The sequence below is a fragment of the Chelonia mydas genome, chromosome 7, assembly GCF_015237465.2.
Source record: "Chelonia mydas isolate rCheMyd1 chromosome 7, rCheMyd1.pri.v2, whole genome shotgun sequence".
NCBI lineage: Eukaryota > Metazoa > Chordata > Testudines > Cheloniidae > Chelonia > Chelonia mydas.
The window spans coordinates 87,883,564-87,907,657 of NC_057853.1; the positions used below are offsets into that span (position 1 = coordinate 87,883,564).

Consider the following 24,094-nt stretch of genomic DNA (forward strand, 5'->3'; position numbering starts at 1 on the left):
AATGCATCTGACAGACTGCCAGTGTCTGTACTGATGTTAAGGCAGGGACAGACCAGAACAATCTTTATGACTGATTATGGTCACCTTTTGTTTTAGGATAAGTTTTAATGTCTAAATGTTTAATATTAGGGTTTCCTATATGTATGACAAATTAGGCACTCTAGTTAAATATACGTTTCTTTGTTTTAAGGTTTAGTAAGTAAAAGACAGGATCTTGTATTGTGTCTATGTTAAGGAGATTCAGAATAAACTGACACTGTTTGTATTCTCAAAGGTCTCTGTAAAAAGACTGTAAAAAGAAAAGGAGTACTTGTGACACCTTAGAGACTTCTGGGAACTCTTCTGGCTCTATCAATCTGTTTCTTCACTTCCGCAGGTGGGTATTGTAGTTGTAAGAATGCTTGATAGAGATCTTGTAGGTGTTTGTCTCTGTCTGAGGGGTTGGAGCAAATGCGGTTGTATCGCAGAGCTTGGCTGTAGACAATGGATCGTGTAGTGTGGTCAGAGTGAAAGCTGAAGGCATGTAGGTAGGAATAGCGGTCAGTAGGTTTCCGTATAGGGTGGTGTTTATGTGATCATCGTTTATTAGCACTGTAGTGTCCAGGAAGTGGATCTCTTGTGTGGACTGGACCAGGCTGAGGTTGATGGTGGGATGGAAATTGTTGAAATCATGGTGGAATTCCTCAAGGGCTTCTTTTCCATGGGTCCAGATGATGAAGATGTCATCAATATAGCGCAAGTAGAGTAGGGGCGTTAGGGGACGAGAGCTGAGGAAGCGTTGTTCTAAGTCAGCCATAAAAATGTTGGCATACTGTGGGGCCATGTGGGTACCCATAGCAGTGCCGCTGATCTGAAGGTATACATTGTCCCCAGATGTAAAATAGTTATGGGTAAGGACAAAGTCACAAAGTTCAGCCACCAGGTTAGCCGTGACATTATTGGGGATAGTGTTCTTGACGGCTTGTAGTCCATCTTTGTGTGGAATGTTGGTGTAGAGGGCTTCTACATCCATAGTGGCCAGGATGGTGTTATCAGGAAGATCACCGATGGATTGTAGTTTCTTCAGGAAGTCAGTGGTGTCTCGAAGGTAGCTGGGAGTGCTGGTAGCATAGGGCCTGAGGAGGGAGTCTACATAGCCAGACAATCCTGCTGTCAGGGTGCCAATGCCTGAGATGATGGGGCGCCCAGGATTTCCAGGTTTATGGATCTTGGGTAGTAGATAGAATACCCCAGGTCAGGGTGCCAGGGGTGTGTCTGTGCGGATTTGATCTTGTGCTTTTTCAGGGAGTTTCTTGAGCAAATGCTGTAGTTTCTTTTAGTAACTCTCAGTGGGATCATAGGGTAATGGCTTGTAGAAAGTGGTGTTGGAGAGCTGCCGAGCAGCCTCTTGTTCATATTCCGATCTATTCATGATGACAACAGCACCTCCTTTGTCAGCCTTTTTGATTATGATGTCAGAGTTGTTTCTGAGGCTGTGAATGGCATTGTGTTCCGCACGGCTGAGGTTATGAGACAAGTGATGCTGCTTTTCCACAATTTCAGCCCGTGCACGTTGGCGGAAGCACTCTATGTAGAAGTCCAGTCTGCTGTTTCGACCTTCAGGAGGAGTCCACCTAGAATCCTTCTTTTTGTAGTGTTGGTAGGGAGGTCTCTGTGGATTAGTATATTGTTCAGAGGTATGTTGGAAATATTCCTTGAGTCGGAGATGTCGAAAAAAGGATTGATAGAGCCAGAAGAGTTCCCAGAAGTCACCTAATACAGGACAGGCCCAAGAAAGAAAACAACAGAACGCCACTAGCCGTCACCTTCAGCCCCCAACTAAAACCCCTCCAACGCATTATTAAGGATCTATAGCCTATCCTGAAGGATGACCCAACACTCTCACAAATCTTGGGAGACAGGCCAGTCCTTGCCTAGAGACAGCCCCCCGACCTGAAGCAAATACTCACCAGCAACCACATACCACACAACAGAACCACTAACCCAGGAACCTATCCTTGCAACAAAGCCTGTTGCCAACTGTGCCCACATATCTATTCAGGGGACACCATCACAGGGCCTAATAACATCAGCCACACTATCAGATGCTCGTTCACCTGCACATCCACCAATGTGATATATGCCATCATGTGCAAGCAATGCCCCTCTACCATGTACATTGGTCAAACTGGACAGTCTCTACGTAAAAGAATAAATGGACACAAATCAGATGTCAAGAATTATAACATTCATAAACCAGTCGGAGAACACTTCAATCTCTCTGGTCATGCGATTACAGACATGAACGTTGCAATATTACAACAAAAAGACTTCAAATCCAGACTCCAACGAGAGACTGTTGAATTGGAATTCATTTGCAAATTGGATACAATTAACTTAGGCTTGAATAAAGACCGGGAGTGGCTAAGTCATTATGCAAGGTAACCTATTTCCCCGTGTTTTTTCCTACCCCCCCCCCCCCCCGGACATTCTTGTTAAACCCTGGATTTGTGCTGGAAATGGCCCACCTTGATTATCATACACATTGTACGGAGAGTGGTCACTTTAGATAAGCTATTACTAGCAGGAGAGTGGGTTTGTGGGGGGGGGGGGGGGAGAGAAAACCTGGATTTGTGCTGGAAATGGCCCAACTTGATTATCATACACATTGTAAGGAGAGTGATCACTTTAGATAAGCTATTACCAGCAGGACAGTGGGGTGGGGGGAGGTATTTTTTCATGCTTTGTGTGTATAAAAAGATCTTCTACACTTTCCACAGTACGCATCCGATGAAGTGAGCTGTAGCTCACGAAAGCTTACGCTCAAATAAATTGGTTAGTCTCTAAGGTGCCACAAGTACTCCTTTTCTTTTTGCGAATACAGACTAACACGGCTGTTACTCTGAAACCTGTAAAAAGACTGTGTGAATGAGGAATGTATGCATCAGGAAAAGATAAGGTGTGAAGGCCATTGTTATAGCCAGATGGTCAAGGAAAAAGGAGTAAAGAGACTTGACACCACCAGAAAATCATCAACCCGCATCCAGAATGAAGGAAGGGCAAATTGACAACCCTGAGGTGAAGGCTGGCACCCCTAAAGACAGGACAATTGATTAAATCGGAACCAGGACAGGATAACCCTCTCAGAGGTGTTTTGGAATGTTTACATCAAAAGATACACCAATTAAGGAGTAACCTGTCACAAACTGACACAGCAAAATCCACAGTCTTCAACAGAGAAAAGGAACTATAAGAATAGAGTGCTTTGCCATGGGATTTTGGGTTTGTCTTGCCACTACTCCAGGAGCATCGGATTGCGACCGACAAAGCCCAGCTCCCCTCTGCGACCATTCTGGCTGGCCACTAGATTGATCCAGACTCCAGACTGGTAACTATAAAAACATCAACTGGCAGGACTGTGTGCATGATGTGTATGTGTGTGTGACTGAAAAGCATATGCTAACTGTTGTATTTTCAATAAATATGGCGTATTTGCCTTCTCTCTTATAAACGATCCCATGTGCTTTGTATAGCATAACAATTTGAATTAAGGAAACATTAACCTGAGTGATGCAAGGGGATGTTTAAGAAGAGAATACTTCTTGCCATAATTTACAGCGTGAATATTTTCTCCCTTTCATCCCACAGCCGTTTTGCAAACACAGAGAGCAGTACAGCATTGAAATTAATTCTTGTCCCTGGCTTGTTCCTCCATTAAGCCCAACTTGGTCATGTTCCTACATTCAACGTCCTACCATTTGGTTGGTGGTCAGCTTCTAGATTGGACTGACCTTGGTTGTGTTTGTATTGTTTTCTTTTGCCTTCATCATCTGTTTGTGTTTTGCAGTGTCCCCACTATCATAATTTTTTGATTGCAGCCAATCCCATACCCAGATTTCACATCCTACCCTCCTAACTTCATTTGCCTGAATTTTTTCCCACTTTTACACTTCATATCTTCCAAACAACTCATCTCTACTTCCTCCAGAGTTCTTATATCTATTTCAATTAAAGCAGCTGCTTTGAGGCCACCAAGAGTAATACTGTTAGTACGCTGCTTTCATAAATGTTCACTTTGGCACCAAAGGTAATGTTTAATCAGTCCATAACTTTGTCAATTTCTGTGCAGCACTTGTGGCTAAGGCACATCTCCTTTTAATCTCAGCCTTGATGGAACCATCAGCACTGATCAAGCTTTCTAGTTACACATAAGATTCTACTTGTTATACAACTTCAGAGCTGCTGCATTTCAACATTTGATCTATTGTCCCTGATCCAAGATGCAACCAGTTTGTCTTCTTGCCATTTATTTTAAATCCAAGCCGACTACACTAATTTTCCAAGGTTGCGAAGAGTATCATCATTCATTCAAACGTCTTCCAGTTGTACATCATCTGCAAAAGCTAAGGAGTTTAACCCTAGATCATCTAATGTCACACTCTCCAACTCATCTAAATTCTTAATGTCCAGGTTAAGAACATGATGAAAAGTGACAGTGATTTCATAACCCCTTTCTTTCCATCAAACTTTGTGGGAAATTAAATAACTGGTTTGAGTCAAATTCTTATGTGCACTGCAGGAGTCTTCGTACATAGCTTTTATAATTGCAGTTATCTTATCTGGAACTCCATATGATTTTGCAGCTTTCTATAATTCCTCTCTCAAAACCTCATCAAATGCCTTTATGAAGTCGATGAAAATAGCAAACATTTTTAGTCCCAGTTATCACTTTTTTCCATCAATTATTAGAGCATAAATATCTGATCAATGTAGCTATAGCCTGGTCTGAAGCTGCACTATTCCTTGCCTACTGCTTCCTCTAAATTGGCCTTAATCTATAGATAATTATTTCCTCATGATTTTTCCTGGTACTGACAATAAGCTTATACATCTATAGTTATTCAGATTGTCAGGAACTCCTTTCTTCAGAAATGTCTAAAGGCAACAGTGGTACCAATCATCTGGTATTTCCTTCCAGGTGTCACCCTGTATGTCACCCTCACAGAGCTAACCTTTAACTTATCGAGATCAGATTTGGCTCCAGTTGCACTTGCGCCCATCTTTTTCTTGGACTGGAACTTAACCTTTCCCATTAGTAGTTTTTTATCACTGACATACCCAGCACTTCTATAGACTAAGGCCTGCTGTACACTAGAGAGTTAGGTCAACATAAACTGCCTTATGTGAACATAACTATGTAAGTGTCTACACTACAATGGTGCTCCCGCCAATGTAAGTCACCCACTACATCGACCTAATAATTCCAACTCTGCAAGAGGCATAGTGCTTAGGTCAATGTAATTAAGGTGATGCAGTGTCTGTGTACACACTGTTACTTACATTGCCTGTTGGCTGACGGCCTGGAGCCCAGCCGCTGGGCTGACAGACTGGAGCCTGGCCACCGCCTCCCACTGATGGATGCGGAGAAAGAGAGCCAGCCCGGCTGCCACCCAGGCTCCGGGTCTCCTCCCTCACACTCAATCCCTCACTAGGAGGAGGCAGCAGGATCCAGGTTGTTACCTCTGGCAGTGGGACTTACTGCAGGAACACTCCCACCCCAGCCCAGGGTGCACAGCCTGAGCGGTCTGGTGTGGAGCTCACAGTGGAAGCTCTCCTCTCCCCACCTCAGCCCTGACAGCCCAAGCTGTGAGCCCTGCACTGGGCTCAATTTTACAGCAGGGATATTCTTGTCAGTTTTGTGTCTGTTGTTGTTTTACATTTGGTCTCTGGCTCCAGTTGTGAGCCCCGCATTGTGCTAATAGTTCAGGCTGTCAGCCCGGGGTGGGGTCGAGAGACTCCAGCTGTGAGCCCCATGAGGGCTGACAGCCAGAGCTGGAGAAGAAATGTGAAATAGCAGCCATGAAACTGGAAAAAAAAAAAGTCAATTTCACCACTGGTCGGCTCCTTGCTGTGACATTGAGACCCACTGCTGGCTCACATCTCGGGCTGTAGGCCTTGGGGTGAGGGGAGGGGGAGGTCCAGCTGTGACCCCACATAGTTTTCAGTGCCCCACACTTTGGCTTCTTGATGCCCCACAATGCCTCACTTCCGTCAGTGTAAGCGCTCCTGGTGCGGACCACTGGCAGAATGAGGGTAGCATGGACCCAATAGCTGATTTACTTACTACAGTGACTGTAGGTTGGCTTAATTTAAGTCAACCTAATTTTGTAGTGTAGACGAGCCCTAACATCTAACAGTGACCATCTAATGTCTTTTACTGATAACAACATGGTCAAACTGGTTTTTGTTTTGACAATCTGGCGAGTTCCATATAACCTTGTGCACATTTTTGTGAGGAAAACCAGTACCTGTCAATAATCAGATTGTGCTTCTCACAGCAAACTCTTAATCTTTCCTCATTATTGTTTGCTCTCTTGATACAATGTTGTCCAACGCTATTCATTTGCTTACCTTGTCTGCTATCAACCTGTGCATTCATATATCCCACTATCAGAATCATAACAGGAAACTCATCTGCAACGTGAGCCAGCTGTTCATAAAATCAGCTTCCTGTTCCACTGCTTCTGTTGGTGCATAATCACAGGTCACTGTTATGCAACATTTATTCTAGGCAGTAGTAAACCTTGCTATGACAATCCAGTCAGACACTGGTTTCCCAGCTGTTGACTGAAGCAACCCCATCTGTAAGCTTTGCTTGTGCATTTGAATGTCCATAGTAAAGAAAAGTGTAGTTTCTGACTTTCAACTTTACTATACCCAGCCTACGTGTCTTCAGTATGGACAGCAAGGGAAACTTGTAACTTCCTTAACATCATGAATATCTTGATTTGTTGTTATTGCACTACATAATTTGGATTTTGCACAATGGGTGCTTCTCTTATAGGTAAACTGGAGTATCTGTTTAGATTGCACTGAATTACACTTCCTGTCTCTTCTTCCCCCTTATAAAGCATGATATAATGCAACAAACTATGGCAAACTGTCAATGAATGCACTTTTGACATCTTGTATGTGCTCTTTAAAAGGTTTTATAGATCTAGTGATGCCCTTTAACCAGTGCTGAGAAAAGAATACAAGTGTTCATGTGTTGCATACTAATTTTGCTTTAAAGAGAGATTAGCCCTTGAAGGAGAACATTCTACAAAAGGGGAAGAACCACCTCACCTCAAGATTTAAAATAATTACAGAATGAGTGAGTAAAAAGAGCAAGGGGATTGAGGAAGAAAGACTTGCTGAAGAGATTTTTTTAAATGAGCATGAAAGTAGGTTTCAAGCTAATTTCAAGCTAATTGCTTATGGTTTCAAAGTGGTTCACTGAACCAAAGGACGAAAGAATGGTTCATTTGCAGAACATAAGTTTACTATTATCTAAACACCAACTTCTGTAAATTAGACAAGGCTTCTCCTTGCATTGGTCTTAGAGCTGCTGATGCACTGGACCATGTTGTTTAAAATTTCTAAACATGATGAATTTTAAAAGTCAGCTCTACTTGCACTTTTCTTGATTTAAGACTCGTGTGTGTTTTAGCAAGCTCCATTTCAACCATGTTCCACACTGTCACTTCAAATACTGCAGTAATTCCTTAAACTTTGAATACTAAATGTGTACTAAACGTTGAGACTGACATTGCTACAATTACTCTGCATGTGCTAAATGTTAGTAAGGTTGACTTTTTAATGGATATCATAGTTATAGGGTCTCAGAGACCTTGTTTTTACATTTGCTCAATTAATGTTCTATGTGGTCATGATCTTGTTCCTTCAAAGAAATTTGGAGCTTTGCCATTGACATCAGTGGGAGTAGGATGAGGACATAAGTGAAGTAGAAGGAATAGTTTTAATAAAAAATTAACAAGTCAATGTATGTAACTGCAAATTATTGATTTTCTATTTGTTAAGTGATGACTGTTCTCTCAAGTCAGAAGGAATGAAAAATCTTGCCAATTTGCCTTGTGTAATATTTTATAATTCAGAATTGTGATAGCACAATCATGACATTTGTTAAAAATGGATTGTTGCTAAAACACAGTTAAACACTAGTAAACTGATAGCAATATAAATTTTAAAAAGAAGGAAACGTTACATTATAACATCATGTGAAATTCTGAGCCCAGTAAGGTTCAGAATACATTGAGAGTACTTATAATTTTTTGAGGTCAGTTCTGAGACTGCTATGTGGGCCAGCAAAGAGTTTGTTAAATACAATTAACCCAGTCAAGTCATTGGTATGAGCTACTTCCCCAGATGTCCTTTACATTTAATAGAACTGGTTAAAGTTTTCAACAAGTAATTATATAAGAATATTAAATTTATGAAATCAGAGCAGATAAGCTAAGGGCTCAAGACTCCTTTTAGACACATGGCTGCATTGACCTGTATATTACAAAAATCAATTATTTAGCATGTATCTGCAAGCACAGTTGCTAATGTTACTGGATACATTCTCTTCAGCACCAGCATATTTGAGAGTAGGCTCAAGCCTGAAAAAGTGAAAACACTGCCAAACTTCCCCAAACCTCTAATATCTAACAATTTAGTATAGGGTCCACTGGTGCAGTCCTCAGTCAAGCACTACTCTAATTTACTTCAACAGCAAAAGAATTGTGGGATTGGACTCATGCTCTTAAATAATTAAAAAGTGACTCTCTTTAAACATGTTTATACTCTTTGAAATTGACACATTATATACCTGGGCATAAAACTGCTCAAGTTGGAGGTACAGGTGTCGTCGGGATGCCCGATAGATCTTCATTAATACAAGAGCCTCACAAAAGTATACTTATTGTAATACAAGAGCCTGGGCCTTCAACTATTACTATGCTCAGACATTTGTTATTATTTGGTTGTCCAGGTGAGCAATGATCCTTTCTTATGAGCAGCATAACAACACGGAGACATACAGTACTGTGCTCTGGTATTGAAGGTGATATTTACTGCATGCATATTTCTTTTGACTAATTAAGTGTCCAATCTTATTCCAGTAAAGGCCATTGTTAAGTGCATTTTCTTTGTTTGTTTACTCGCTTTAATGGGAGTTGGACTGATAGGTCGGTATTTCAGGGAGAAAAGTGTAGTTCCCATAATGAAGAAATGTAGATTTAAAAATACGTCTGCTATCAGCCAAAGGAAACCTGATTTCAGATAATTTAGGATAAAAATACCGATAAAAATAATCTACTTTTCTGTGGGTGTTTGGTAATACAGTGTGTGCTAATTTCATTTTAGCAGACTCTTCTCAAGTGGCTCTGGATGGAGAAATAGACTTGGAAAGGTTTTTCTTGTTCCAAAAATAGGTTGATCATTTCTACTGGTCTTTTTCTGCTATCTTAACATTGATTAGTCCCTTACTCCGCAGTTAGCATCAATGATTTCAACAGGCACACTAGCAGTTTAAGACACTACTTCATGTTAGTGTGGCAGAATTGAGCCCATATAATCATAAAATCTCATTCGTCTATATTTTAGTCTGAAAGGAAAACAATGTGTTGATGAGAATGTAAGTGAATGTGCAGTGAAAATCATATTATTGCATTTCTTTGTGTGTCAAATCCTGCTCAAAGCAAAGGTTTTATATCATTAGCAAAGTTCAATCATCTCATTTATCAAAACTATTCTAGCCTTATCATTTCATGCATCAATAATATTTTAGAGGCATGACTAAAAAGATGAAAATGAAGCTCTTGAGGAGTAATTATTTTACAGCTGCTCTTAATATTCATCACTTCTTCATGGATTGAATGAGAAAGGTCATAATCTATTTCTAAATACGTTTAACTGTATAAATTTCCCAGATTATCTAAGACCACAATTTAAAAAATTACATTTTCAGAAGTATTTAAAAATCTATTGAAATGCTTAAATTCCCTTAAATGGCAATGATACCTTCCCGATATCAGACGTGATGAATTTTGCTCTAATTTGGAGATAGCTAAAGAGAGGAGTCAGTATTGTTCTTTAACCTGGATTTACATTGAAGAGGGAGTAAAATTATTTTAAATAATATAATTGAAGAGAAAAAGGTTTCTCTTCTGCCATAGGACATCGGACTATAGGTTACATGTTTACTACACAGGAGAGAATTTATAAAAACATACATTAATTCCAAATCTTCAGATACACATTCCACAGTAACTACCTTTACAGGAAAAGTTTGGTTTATGCTCTTCAAGAAATCTAATGGTCTGAATTTTTTTGCAGTGCAATATTTTCCTAGGTGCTTTAAAATCATTACAAGATAAAATTAGTAAGGAAGCATGTCCAGTTCCTCAATGATCCATCTTAAAATGCTAACCACAACAAACATAGGTAGTATTAATTATAACTGTTGCTCTTTATTTAAACTATCAGAAAGTTTTAAAGGTACTTTCATTATAATACCTCTTTAAGGCCTAAAGGTAGATACTGAAGGAAAGCTGCAGACAATTAATAATACAGGACCAAAAAAACCCAACCAACCCCTCTTCAAGAAATTTTACAACTAACGAGAAAACAATTAACATATATTGAAAAGTAACATAGGCACTAAATCAAATAGGATCCCCAATCTATTGCTGGGCTATTGCTCCATTATTAAATAATTTTGTAACTAGTAGGAGTACTACATGATGTAAATGAAGTTATTCCCCATTATCATGAGCATAAGGGAAGGGAGAATCTGGCCTGATATATTCATGGATGCAAAGTAACTATAACATGAAGAGCTATTTAAGCAGACACAGAGCTATAATAAATACCATGCTGCAATAAAGCAGAGAAAGGAGGTCACAGAAACCACGACGAGTGAAGACTTGGAACTATGACTAAAACCTCTCACAGAAACCCACTGAAACCTCTCACAGAAATTTTTACAGAGGGTTGCTTCTGCTGTTCTGTTTCACCTTTTCAGATTCTTTTCCCATGGAGGATAAGTTATAAAGACAGACATTTTTATTAGGGTCCTCTTCATGGTAAAAACAATTTTTTCAGCAAAGAATAGATGCCCTCTTCAAATAACAGGAAATATTCCCATAAGACTGCAGCCCTAAGCTAGACTGCATCACAATCCATTTAAACCATTACTGCAGTGTACAAAGGACATTCAGCTGCCAGATCCCCCATCTCTTAAGGATCTCCCTTGGCACAGTGGTGTTCCCAAGGCACCAGAGGACCAGCATAACAGGTCAGGGAGTATGTTAGAGGAGATATGTGGAGTGTTGGATGTGGCCAAATTGATCTGCCTTTCTGCTATCCCAGGCTGCCTGACAATCTCTGGGAACCACTGCAACCCAGATGACACTGTTCTGGATTACAGTGGGAGCCAAATCAGACCCTAGCATAACATACAAAGGTGGAATAAAGCCCCTCTTCCGATCCCCAAGGCTATCTCTCCAGGTACACACATCTCTTGAGAGATGCAGCTCAGAACTGAGATAAGTCAGGCTTTGCCACCTCACTACAGAAACAATATCGGAAATGGAGGCAAAAACCAGAATGGTAGCATGCATACCAAAAACAAACGTGCATCTTTAATACAACAGCCATAATTTTGATTAACTTATGTAATCAAATATCTGCTGGGTGATGAGATGATCAAAAAAGACTGCCAGAAACTATGGGCATGTGGTTACTGCTGTGCTTATTTTTACTTCCTCATGTAGTTTTACTAAGTCAATGGAACTACACCGTGACACATATTGTGAAATACTCTTGTTGTAAAGGTCTGCAGGCCAAATTTTGTCAATAGGAAATGTACCAATTAATCTTGTTGATGTCCTTAGTTATAAAATTCATCACAGCAGATGATTGGTTGATAAAGCTATTGGGGTGGAGGGTAAGACACCTAGCTGAACTGACTCCTAAGTTCTATAGTGCAGTAGACAATAGAGAAAACATAAGAGATATAATAAATATATACCAGTACAGAAATTTCTGTGAATACTAACTATTAACCTATAGTGGTGGAACTTTTTAGCGAATGATCCTGAAAAAATTAAAGTACCAAAATATATTGGTAAATAAAATATTGTTAACTCAAAACAGTAATTTTGCTTAGTAAGGGTGGAAGAAAACAATGTGTGTTTTAATATGGCTAAATATAAATGTACACATCTAGGAACAAAGTTTGTAGGCCACACTTACAGGATGGGGACACTATCCTGGGAAGAAGGATTTTGATAAATTGGAGGGTTCAGAGAAAAGCCATAAGAATTAAAAGGATTAGAAAACACTGCTTATAGTGATAGCATTCCTTGAGTCTATCTATTTAGCTTAATAAAGAGAAGGTGGAGGGATGAAGTGATCACATTCTACCTGGGGAACAAACATTTAATAATGGGCTCTTCATTCTGTCAAAGAAATATATAAACATAATCTTATGGCTGGAAGGTGATGCTAAACAAATTCATATTGGAAATAAGGCTAAATGTTTACCAGTGGGAGTAATTAACCACTGGAACAACTTACCAAAGGTCATGGTGGATTCTCCATCACTGACATTTTTCAAATCAAGATTAGATTTTTTTTTCTAAAAGGTATGCTCTAGGTTTTTATATTGGGGGGGGGGGGGGGGGGGGTTGGTGGGGCGGGGGAGTTCTATGGTCTGGTATACAAGAGATCAGACTAGATGATCACAGTGGTCCCGTCTGGCCTTGGAATCTATGATTTTTTTAAATACAGAACTCCAAGAATATTTAGAACAAACTGGAGTGAAACTGCAAAAGTTATCAGGCAAACAGCACACAACAAAACTCACCAAAGCCCCAAATTTACAAGGTATTTATGCATGTATCTAAGTTTAACTGTGAATTGTTCCATTGATTTCAACAAGATTCATATGCTTAAGTACCTTACTGAATCAGGACCTAATACTCCGATTCTCTGCTGCAGAAGGTTTTCTGAATTTTGCAAGCAACTTTAATTGCACCATAAATTCCCTGTAAGCCAGACAAAAACACCCACAGGCGTCTTCCTTGAAGTAAGATCTTAATATCTTCACTCAAACAGCTCATCCAGCTCCAAAAACAATCACCACTTCCTCCTCCAATCTAATGAGCACTGCTAATAGAGAACACATGCATAACAACTCCCACTCCAAAGTATACATAGTAATCTAATAAAGGTAATAACAGTATTAACACACATCATGAACTAGAAGGGCCAAGGGGAAAACTTTGAGCAGCATGTACAAAGCAGGTAATCAGTGTAAAAACATAATCCAGAAGAAGTTTAATGGTAGTGAGAGGAAGGCAAACAATTCAGACAAAAACAAACAATGAAGGTAAAATGAGCTGTGTAAAGGGAAATAATAAAATCAAACCATAAAACTCCCAGCATCAAGACAAAAGCTAGGAAAAAGCAGGCAGGTGGAGGGGGGAGGAAGCCAGCTGCAGGTCAACATAATAAACGATAGCATTAAAAATTGAAGAATAACAAATAAATAAAAGTTTTTAAATAAATTTAAAATAATCAAAAGATCTAGGGACTTAAGTTAAACAAATGAAAATCAGAATTTTGCTAAGCAAAAAGATACTCAGAGATACCTTAGTTGCAAAATTGTTTAAGGAGAAAAATTAGTCTTAGGGATTTTTAAAAAAAATCAAACTAAACATCAAACCACCAAAAAAATCTACAGTGAAAACTACTGGAGGCAGTAACAGGCCTTCAACACAGCAGCATTACATCATGAGCAGCCAACTCACCACATGCTTCCATTTAACTAAATCTACACAAGTTCATAAACTTGTGAATAAAGTGCCTTTTCTTTGCACTGCCTGTGAAGTTACATGATCAATGTCAGTAGAAGTCAGGAAGGCCATATACTGTTGAAGAAAGTGCCAAATACAATGTTGCCAACTCTCGCATTTTTATTGTGAATCATGTGATAACTAGTTCTTTTCTTAAAGCACTGCCTGTTGAATTCAAGTCAATACATGAGTGTGGGCTTTCTTTTGTAAAAAGTAAGTTTCTAGCCCTTACGTGACGTGAAGGCAGTGCAAAGAAATAAGAACTCCCTCAAAATTTATTTTTATTTTCATGAGTTTTATGCCAATCTCTTGATTTTGGGGGAACTGACTCATTTTTTAACTTGTGTGGATGGTAAGACTGAAAAAAACCAAAACACTCTCCCCCCCCTCCTATTTCACCCTGTTCCTTCCCTCGCCCACCCATCTCCCGCACTTCATCGCAAAACCATGCATGCATGCACAGAGACACGTTTTAATAAAGAAATGTATTCAGGAGTGAACACAATAGACAAACATACACTTTTGGGGGGAGTAATGAGTATTTTAGCAGCATGAACCTCAAAAGGAGAAAATTAGTGGGTAATAAAAAGCAACTAATTCCTACTATATTACTAATTTGCTATTAAAGGAAACAGATGCTTTCTGCCAAATCTGACTATTTACCAGAAGCTAGTTGTACTTAGCATAATAAAAACACTGGTAAGAGTCTTTAGAGCTGAAACATCAGAGGTGAAAGGATGAGCAGCTCTTCCACTTTTCTTGAAGATAAATGGATAATTTTCTTCAAACTACAATGAAGTGATAAAAATCCAACCCTTCTGCTCAGATAATCCTTAGTAGTATACAAAAGGCAATATGCTAAATTACGGTATACAGTTAGAAAAGACATATGCTACATTTTAATATAATTGCAAAGCAGCTACAGACTCCTACAAGTGCTAAGGGAGGACATGGAGTACATAAAACATAGCTCCACAAATCCATGAGTTTATCATCCAAAGAAGCACAGTGCTGTTGTGTTTTTTTTTTAAATCTCATCTAATAGTGTCCTTTTATCTAATCCTCCCCAGGCTCATCACTCAGTTATGGTGCCTCCTGCTCTTCAGCTTCCTCAATTGTTCAGCTATGCCAGAGAAAAGACAGGATACACTGGATGTAGTTTTAATTAGGCGGCAACTTTATTCTTAAATGTTTGGGAGAACCTGGCAAATAAAATTATACAGAGCAGCTAATTCCTTAATCTTTTCCATATACTCAGGGGGTTGTCATCAGCCCTCTCCTTTACCCACCCCGGTCCCAACCAACCCCTCCTTATACAAAGGATAAAGGAGCTATAAAGGATTGCAGGAGTTGACTCCCTACCACACCAGTTGTAGGAACCCTGAACTCCGTCTTCACTTCTTCAAAGAATATGGCCTTTAAATCCTTTACAAATCCTTTTATCTGATCATCGAATCTATTCCCCATCGAGTACTTGCACTGGACATCTGCTACCAGAAGGCGTAAGCAGCTAGCTTGGCTGCCTCCTCCCCATACCTTGCTGAGTTTCCACACGTTTGCTGAAACCTTTTTTAATGTTGACCAAAAACGTATCAGCTCCCCAGTCAGGACCACTCTGGTGCCCCGTAAACTATGCCCACATGATAAATTACCAATACCCCCTTGACTACATATGGATTTGGCCACCTCTTTGTTCACACAGCTCCTAGCCTTGTCGACCCACAGGGGCTTCACAGATCCTTACTTAGCCCTGCGTTGCAACATCAGACCAAATAAGTTTTACTCCTGGAAAAAGTAGGATACATCCCAAATCTGTCTTGGCTCTGAGCATCAGTTCAACACCTTCACACCTCCCCAGATCATTTCTCCCCAACGTGAACCACAATCACATTCAGTGCTTGCTCCTGGGTCACCACAGAAAATATAAGGGGCTTCAGCTGGTCCCTTAGCTTGCCGTGCCATCTCAGGATTGCTTTACCACTGAGGCCCAGCTGTGAACCTCCAAACAACCCAGAAGCCTGCCTATGTGCAGAGTAAACAATACCCTGCCTGCAGATCCACACCATCATGTGCCTGGTGCACCTGCAACTGTCTGAAACAGAAACGCCAGAAAAATTATCTCTGATTCCCAGCCTGAGATCTCAGATGGGTCTTGCATGCACTAGAATGCCAACTCCCAATTGCCTGAATTGCCCCAGCCCATAGCCCCCGTTGCACTGCTATTAAGTCAAAAACAGACTCCAGCGAGAGACTGCTGAATTGGAATTCATTTGCAAACTGGATACAATTAACTTAGGCTTGAATAGAGCCTGGGAGTGGATGTGTCATTACACAAAGTAAAACTATTTCCCCAGGTTTATTTCCCCCACCCCCACTGCTCCTCCGACGTTCCTGTTAACTGCTGGAAATGGCCCACCTTGATTATCACTACAAAAGGTTCCCCCCCCCGGCCCCGGCTCTCCTGCTGGTAATAGCTCATCTTAAGTGATCACTCTCATTACAGTGTGTATGGTAACACCCATTTTTTCATGTTCTGTGTGTATATAAATCTCCTCACTGTATTTTCAACTGAATGCATCCGATGAAGTGAGCTGTAACTCACAAAAGCTTATGCTCAAATAAATTGGTTAGTCGCTAAGGTGAAATCCTCCTTTTCTTTTTGCGAATACAGACTAACACAGCTGCTACTCTGAAACCTGGAGAAAAAGTGTTATTTACCATTCACATAACACAAGAACCAGGGGTCACCCAATGAAATTAATAAGCAGTTATGTTTAAAACAAACATAGGGAAGTACTTTATCACACAACACACAGTCAACCTATAGAACTCATTGCCAAGGGCTGTTGTAAAGGCCAAAAGCATATATGGGTTAAAAAGAGAATTAGGTAAGTTCATGGAGGGTTAGTCCATCAATAGCTATTAGCTAAGATAGTCAGGGATGCAACCCCATGCTCTGAATGTCCCTAAGCCTCGCACTACCAGATGCTGGGACTGGACGACAGGGGATGAATCACTCAGCAATTGCACTGTTGTGTTCATTCCCTATGAAGCATCTGACACTGGCCACTATTGGAAGACAGGAAACTGAGCTAGATGGACCTTTGATCTGACTGAGTATGGCTATTCTTATGTTCTCTATGTAAGATCCAATAGGTGAATGGAAATGGTCAATGATGCCAGCCCCGCGGTTGCCAGTGACACCACGTACTGACACACCTGTTTTTTCAGGATCAGACACATCATGGCCCTCTCCTGAAATGGCACAAAACCATTAAAACTTCCCTCATAGTTCCTAAATCTCCATGGGAGCCACTGATTGCTGCACTACACTGAAAGCCATCATTTGCCAACATTCCAGATTTCTAGCAACATCTGTTTAGGTTCCTTGCTGGTTCCTGGTGCCAGCTCCTGAAATCTGTCCATCTGAAAACAAGACAATGCATCAGCTATGCCATTATTGTGGGCACGTTTTTGCAAAATAAACATTTGGATTACAAATACCCAGACCAATTTCAAAACCCTGAGTGATCCAGAGGACTGGCAATTGATAACATGTACAACTACCATGTTGTCACATCAGAAACACATCCTTTTGTTAGAAAACTGTTCCCCAAATCATCACTGACACCTAGAATGGGAAAATATTCCAGGAATGTTGTATCCTTTACTTTCCCTTTTTGTATGCCATTGGAGGGACATTTCTGAGCATACCACCTGCCTTGGTAAAATACCCCTGAACCCACTCCACTTGAAGCATTTTAAACTTCAAAAGAGGTATCCCCAATTTATCAGACAGAGCCTGGAAGGTATCGATCAGGTTAGCACACTTGTCTGAATCCACTCTGCCCACAAACAAAAAGTCATCTCTGTAGTGCACTTCCTACTATAAACCAGATTCCCACACTGCTGCCCAGTGGAGCATTTTTCTCAATTTTTTAAATGCCAGATAAGATAGTGAACATCTCATCGACTTAGATTTATTCCAAACAATACAATCCTTTGGAAAACATACTCATAAAGGTGAAACTCGGAAGGATACACTAGCAGCAATTGAAAAGCAGACTTGATAACACACTACACCATCAATGCCCCTCAGCACAAGACTAATCATGCACACAGCCTCATCAGTGGAGGAATAGCAAATGGAACATTCAGCCAGGGTCAATTCCATTGTTAACTGAGCTGCCCTGTGGGTATGGAGGTGATGCATCAAGCAATATTTGCCTGGGGCTTTCTTAGGGACCAAGCCTAGGGGAAAATCCCACAACTTCTTTATAGGTAAATGACTGAATGGCCTTCCCACTCTAATAGCCTTTAATTCTTGTGCAATCTTTTTCATTACAATATGACCTAGCCCCACTGAGAACTTATTTTGGACATTACATGGCTTCTTTTCCCCCATTCAGGGGATCCTAAACCCTGGAGTAAATCTGGCCCATAAATATGCCCCATCTATTTTGTCAGGAGAACCCTTAACACTCCCAGTTTAATCAGAGATGGAGCTTTTGTCCAGCGCCCCACTTTCAGCTCGCCCTCTCCTCAACCCAACTTCCCCCCCATCCTGTTACCATACTGCGGCCCCCCCTCGACTCCTATAGCAATGTCAAGCTGTATTGCCCCAAAGGCACATTTGTCTAAATATGCAGATGCTCTGAAAACACCCACCTTTGTCAAATGTTGACCAGATGTCATTATGTGCGTCAAGCATCAGCTGGCTCCCTGTAGAATGAACAGGCCAGTGCTAGCGTGACCACCATGCCCTCATGGTGTCATTCACTCTAACCACAGTGTATGATACGATATGTCCCACCAAATCCAGTTTGTGTTGCAGCCCTCAACCCTTCATCATAATTAAACCAAGCCATGCCCCTAAATGTATCATATCACTGCTTGATTACTGCTGGGCCTACCCTAGTTATTACAGACCCAGCACCTAGGACACCAGTTCCCTCCATTAGCCTAATGGCTGGGTCTGTTACCCTGCTTGCTTCATTGTCCCCTGCCCTGTAAGGAGGGGATAAATGGCTATTATTCCCTCTCCCATTTAGTTCCCCCATGTGGAGCAGTGAGTAAGGGCCCTGAGCCCCACCACAGTCCCCCATACCATTACGAGTTGCCACACTGGAGTTACCATCACTGTCACAAGCACATGGACAGTGCAAGCTCCTGCACCAATTTGCTTTCTCCCCTGCCCCATAATTATCCCTGGGAGGCAAATCCATTATTCCCCCCACCATGCACAATCTACCTCTCCCGCTTGAGCCTTACTGTCCTGCAACCACGCCCAATTTGATCACAGACACCTGTCAGCAGTGCCTCTCACACTGTTCCTCCCATCCTGATGGTAGCTCTTTCACCTCCTGACTTTGTGCGACCCACAAACCTTGTAATGCTGCTGATACAACCTCTGAAGCAACAGCAGACACAACTTGAATCAATTCTTGGATGCACTCCCCTCTCCGCACCACAACCTCTAATATAGTTAGTTCAGCAGTAGGACAGTTTTCCTCTTGAGTACCCAAGCTACTCCCCAAGAGAGTGGCATCCTCCTGGCAGGGAGACAGACCATGCTGTGACCTGTTATCGCTGGCACTGGGCCCTGCCCCTTGTCCATGCAGAGAGAGTCCAGGGCTCCCAAGCCCCCACCCCTGGGGTTCCCAGAACACCTCTTTGTCCATCTCATGCTAGGTTTGGGAATTCCTCCCCCTTCCCATATCTTCTAACCCCTCGGTCGCAGCAGAGGGATTAGAAGAAGAGGGAAAGGGGAACAGACCCAGTGACCGGTCTGTTTTGAATTCCATATGGAGCCATGTAGATGACACGCTGCAGTTGCTGAGTTGCTCATAATTTGAGAACATCTCTTTCCCCCCTTTTTATACACTGACATTTCTTTTCCCTCTGCTGTTATTTATATCTGTATTTGCAGCAGTTAACTCTGATTCAGTCCATGGGCTGGAGACTAGTTCCAGCTTAAAAGTTTGAAAACTGTGGTGAAAATAAAGAAAACTTGAGATGAACAAGAACTGTACAGTGTGTTTAGGAATGTAACCATCTGTAGTAAAAATTTGGAAATGCTAGAGTTGCACTGAGATCATGTCATGATGCATTGCCCTGATACTCTATTCACTGATTTGAATGCTGAAATCCAAGGCTACAAATTGACATCATGCTTACAAAATGTTTTAACCATGTTGAAAGGATACAAGTTTAAACAAAGGCCAACATTTCTGAGAGGCTTAATCACAATCAGAACCAAATCCAAATATTTTCACGGTCATTCCGTTCTGTGTTTTTATCTCCATTTCCAAATAAATAACAAAATAATAATAAAAAGATGAGGCAAGTGCTTATATTCTTGTTTGGTTTCCACAACTTTAAGTTAATGTTGTATTAGCAGAGACATATTAAACTATTGTAGAACTTAAAATTTTGTCACATTTATGTAAGAGAGAAAAATGAAAACCTCTAGAAGAGTTTTATGTATGTGCGTGCAACGCTCATGGACTGACAGCCCTGGAGACTGAAGTTATCACTTGTCCCCAGAATTGTTTCTGCACATCAACAGCACGAGGGCAAGTTTATTCCTTCAAATATTCTAAAATGCTTTAACCTTGCTAATTAGTTCCACTTATTAACATGATTTTTAAAATTTACTTATAAACTAAGTATTGTATTCTCACTTACCCATCACGAAGCATGTAGAGGGCCACTCATCCTTTTATAATGAAAAATGCATTGAGGCCTGATCTTCATTGAAGGCTTTGCAATGTTTTATTCTTTGACAAATATAAGTAATACTCAATAGACTTTAACCAAGTATCTGAATACCTAGAATGCATTGCTATCTTTCTTACAGCAATTTGATTGTTTCAATGAGCACTGAATAAACTTTCCACAGTAGGTTTATATAACAAACACAGTAAAAGACAACTTTCTATTACTAAGGCTTTAAAATGGTTCTTACCCTGAGCAGCTTTATTTGTTTTCATAGACAACTGAAAGTCTGTTGTCTTAGTTTTCTCAGCAAATTATCTTTGTCAATGTAATGCCATTCTCTGTAAATGTCGCTGGCTATTATGCTGGAGATGGATATCCAGAGGGCTCAATAAAGAGTAGTTCCAACTTATCCTAGCTTGCAGCAAAACAGAAAAATTGCTCCCCTAGCTCTGCAATGTAGAGGTGATTTTTGTACAATTAGTATTTCTGATAGGCATAAAAACTGGAGCAATTATTCTTCTTCTGTTTGCGGAGAAGCAACTTTAGTTCTAACAAAGAGACTTGCATAACTTATAATTTAATGTCTTTGGTTTATGCTTCTCTATTTTATTCATATTTAAAGTTCTTAAACATATGGATCTCAGTTCAGGCTAAGCGTAGCCCCCTCTGAATTCAGTACAGTTACATCTGCATGTTTGTAGTTCATGAAGGGGCAATGGATATATATAAAGAATTATGCCTACTCCAAAAAGTATAATTTGGACACAGAGGACATCTCTTAAACACACAAAACATCTTTCTTTTGTGCATTGATAATCTATTCCATTCTTAACACTATTTTGTTCTCAAAATTTACTTGAGTTTTAGAGCTATTGGGATTATTCTTTAAGAGTCATAACAACCAATGCATTGTTCATGTGAAACAAATTTTCATCGGCTAAACAAGTCTACTCCTTTATCAAATATTGATTTTTTTTAAAAAGTTTGATTGTACATACAAGTTGACTTTTTCACTTTGACTCACTACCTGCTACTGCCTCATTGTTAATGTTTCCTCATAAATACAGTCACTTTCAATTTTTACATTATCTATCTTGGTCTCTCGCTCTCTTTCTGATTCTTTCAGTGGCAAATAAGGCTCTGCTTTCAGAGGAATAAGCAGAACAAAGTTTTCCTCTACTTAGTTCCCTATCAGGATGTAGAGAAAGTTCCTAATTAGCAAGGTTTTATCTATTAACCTCATTTTTTCTCCAGGGTGGTGGAAGAAGTATGACAGTGCAGGATCACTCTTCCTCATTACACCTAGAGATGATAACTACATTTATAATTAATTGTTTTCTCTGTCAGTCGCCTGGAATGCATGCTGTTTCAGTTTCTTATTTAGAAGCATCTATATCATAAAATATTACGCTTGTGTAATCTGTGAATTAGTATGCTGCATTAGAAGTAAAATACCTGCTCTGACCTCTCCTTTTATCCCTACCTAATAGTATTTTTCTAAGATTTTTAGGTTTCTCACTTTTTGAACTGAGTTCTCATTCAGCAACTAGATTTTAATTTTTCACTTTCACAAAATATTTGTTACTGTTAAGTTTTGTGTTAGCAAAATGTTACATATCACAGCAGATTTGTTTGTAGGTCTTATAGGTCATGATCCAAATAACAAATAAAAAGTATAGTCTGGAGAACTGACAAAGGGGGAAGTCAGTGTCTTTCTTACATACACTCCATCCCCCTCAAGGACACTATCTTGCTTGTATCCAAGGTTCATGACTCTGTAATAGGGGAGTTGATTGTTCTATGTTGTCCTTTCAACTGGTTTTCTGGGTGGCTTTGAATTATGTAGCTCAGCATGTGACTGAGTTGAGAGCGACTGGGTTGATTGTGCAGCCAAGGTCTGTCTATACCAGGAGTCTTTCCACATGACTTTCCCTGAATCCCTTTCGTTCAAACCACATACTTCTGCTGAGGCCCAGATTAACCAATGTGTACTTGGTGTTCTTACACAGTGCCCCTATCTCAGGAGGCCCCAGTGACTTGTGGGGAGGGAAGACAACTAAACAAAACAAAAGCTAATGAAAAAACTGATTGGCTCTGTGACACCATGTGTCACACAACCACTTACTCAAATTTGGCTTAGTCTCACTGGCCCTCTCCCCATCATCATCATGATGGAGGAGCAGCCAGGCCAAACCACTGTGTTGGGTTGCAACACTGCTCACTCAAGTTTGGGCCAGCCACTCCTCCAGCATGATGGGGGCAGCCATGCCAAACCCGAGTGGCTTGGGGCCATTTGAGTGCAGGATTGGTGCTGGGAGAAAGTGGAGCCACCCTAGCCTAGGGCAGGAGTGGAGCTCTGAGCAAAGTAGGTGGGGATGAATGGGGATGAGTCAGTGGGGGGCTGAGAATGAGTTGTTCATGGGCTATGGGGTGAATGGGGAGTGTTGGAGGGCTGCAGGGTGAAGGGCTGGTGAGCAGGGTGTATGTCAGGGCAGCTGGGATGTGCATGTGGGCTGTCAGGATAAGTGGGGGCTGGTGCAGGGTTGTAGGGGTATTTGGTGCTCAAAGGTTCCATATGTGTGGGGAAAGGATGCTTTGCTTTCTAGTTTATGTAAAGTATGCATAGGGGGTCATTTCCATAATGCACTAGACCCCAAAATTATTTAATCTAGCCTGCTTCTGCTAATAGCTGCATATGTTGCTGGTATTGGAAGAGCAATGGAATACCTCTCTAAACAACAACTGAATTTTGACTTCTGGCTTTGTTCCAACACTCAGCTGATGAACAGTGTTCAGAGATGCTTAAATGTACAACCACTTAGTAGCTCTTCGCCTCATACAACAACTTAACTTATAAGGTTAGGTGCAAAGGGAAGCCACTACGTATTGTTCAGCAGTAGGCAGAAATAGCTTGGAGGAAGTGGGGCTATAAAAGGATGTGAAGAAAACAGCATTGTAACGGTTTCTGGTCCAGTCAGAAATCCAAAGTCATGAAGCAAGTACAACATGGACAGTGTAAGCTACTGCACCAATTTGCTTTCTCATGATTTGGCAAGCTACTTTTGGAGATGAGTAGGCTTATTCATACCAACCAATAACATAGCCAGTCTTCGTCCTCTGTTGGATCTGCCAGCAAGATTGCTGATTAGCGTCAGTTGCAATGGTGTTTTTGTGGTGCAGACACTTGTCTACCTGCTCATTTTGAACAGTCTGTAGGGGACAAGACCTCTTAGTCACCATCTCAATCTGTCAAATTTGAGCCGGCGATTCTGGAGTGAAATATTAAGAATCCTATTGCTATCTTGCTCCTTAGAATATATTTATTTGGCATAAGTATTGTAGCTACAAATAAAACAAACAAACAAAATCTACATTTGCTATGTAGAATACTAATAAAATACTAAAATGCTCTTTTTAGAATTATTCCTGCAAACAATGTGGTCTCTGAGTGACCTGAAACTACAGTTTTAACTGTTACCATTTTAAGAAGTTAAAGTAGTTTCCCATGTAGATGATGCAATAATAATGTAGGATATATAGGTGATCAGATGTCTATCTGTGAAAAACGTTGCTCCATGCAGAGGGTTAAAGTGACTACCAAATATAGAGCGATGCATATCTGCAGAAACTAAAAACCAGGGCTGTTTTCCCTTTATTCTGGCATACTACTAGGATCAGGTTGGTAATTTCAACATGAGTTCTCATGATTTCAA

At 40.5% G+C, this 24,094-nt stretch overlaps 1 protein-coding gene and 1 long non-coding RNA gene across 5 annotated transcripts in view; one reads left to right on the forward strand and one right to left on the reverse strand.

Annotated features, from left to right (window-relative positions):
• Positions 1–23,707, forward strand: LOC122466574. The gene is made up of 3 exons (XR_006292203.1): positions 1–229; positions 9,037–9,048; positions 23,695–23,707. It is a non-coding gene; the product is annotated as an uncharacterized LOC122466574 (long non-coding RNA).
• Positions 1–24,094, reverse strand: part of PRKG1 (protein kinase cGMP-dependent 1) — an 855,891-nt gene that overhangs the window by 477,660 nt on the left and 354,137 nt on the right. The window lies entirely within an intron of this gene.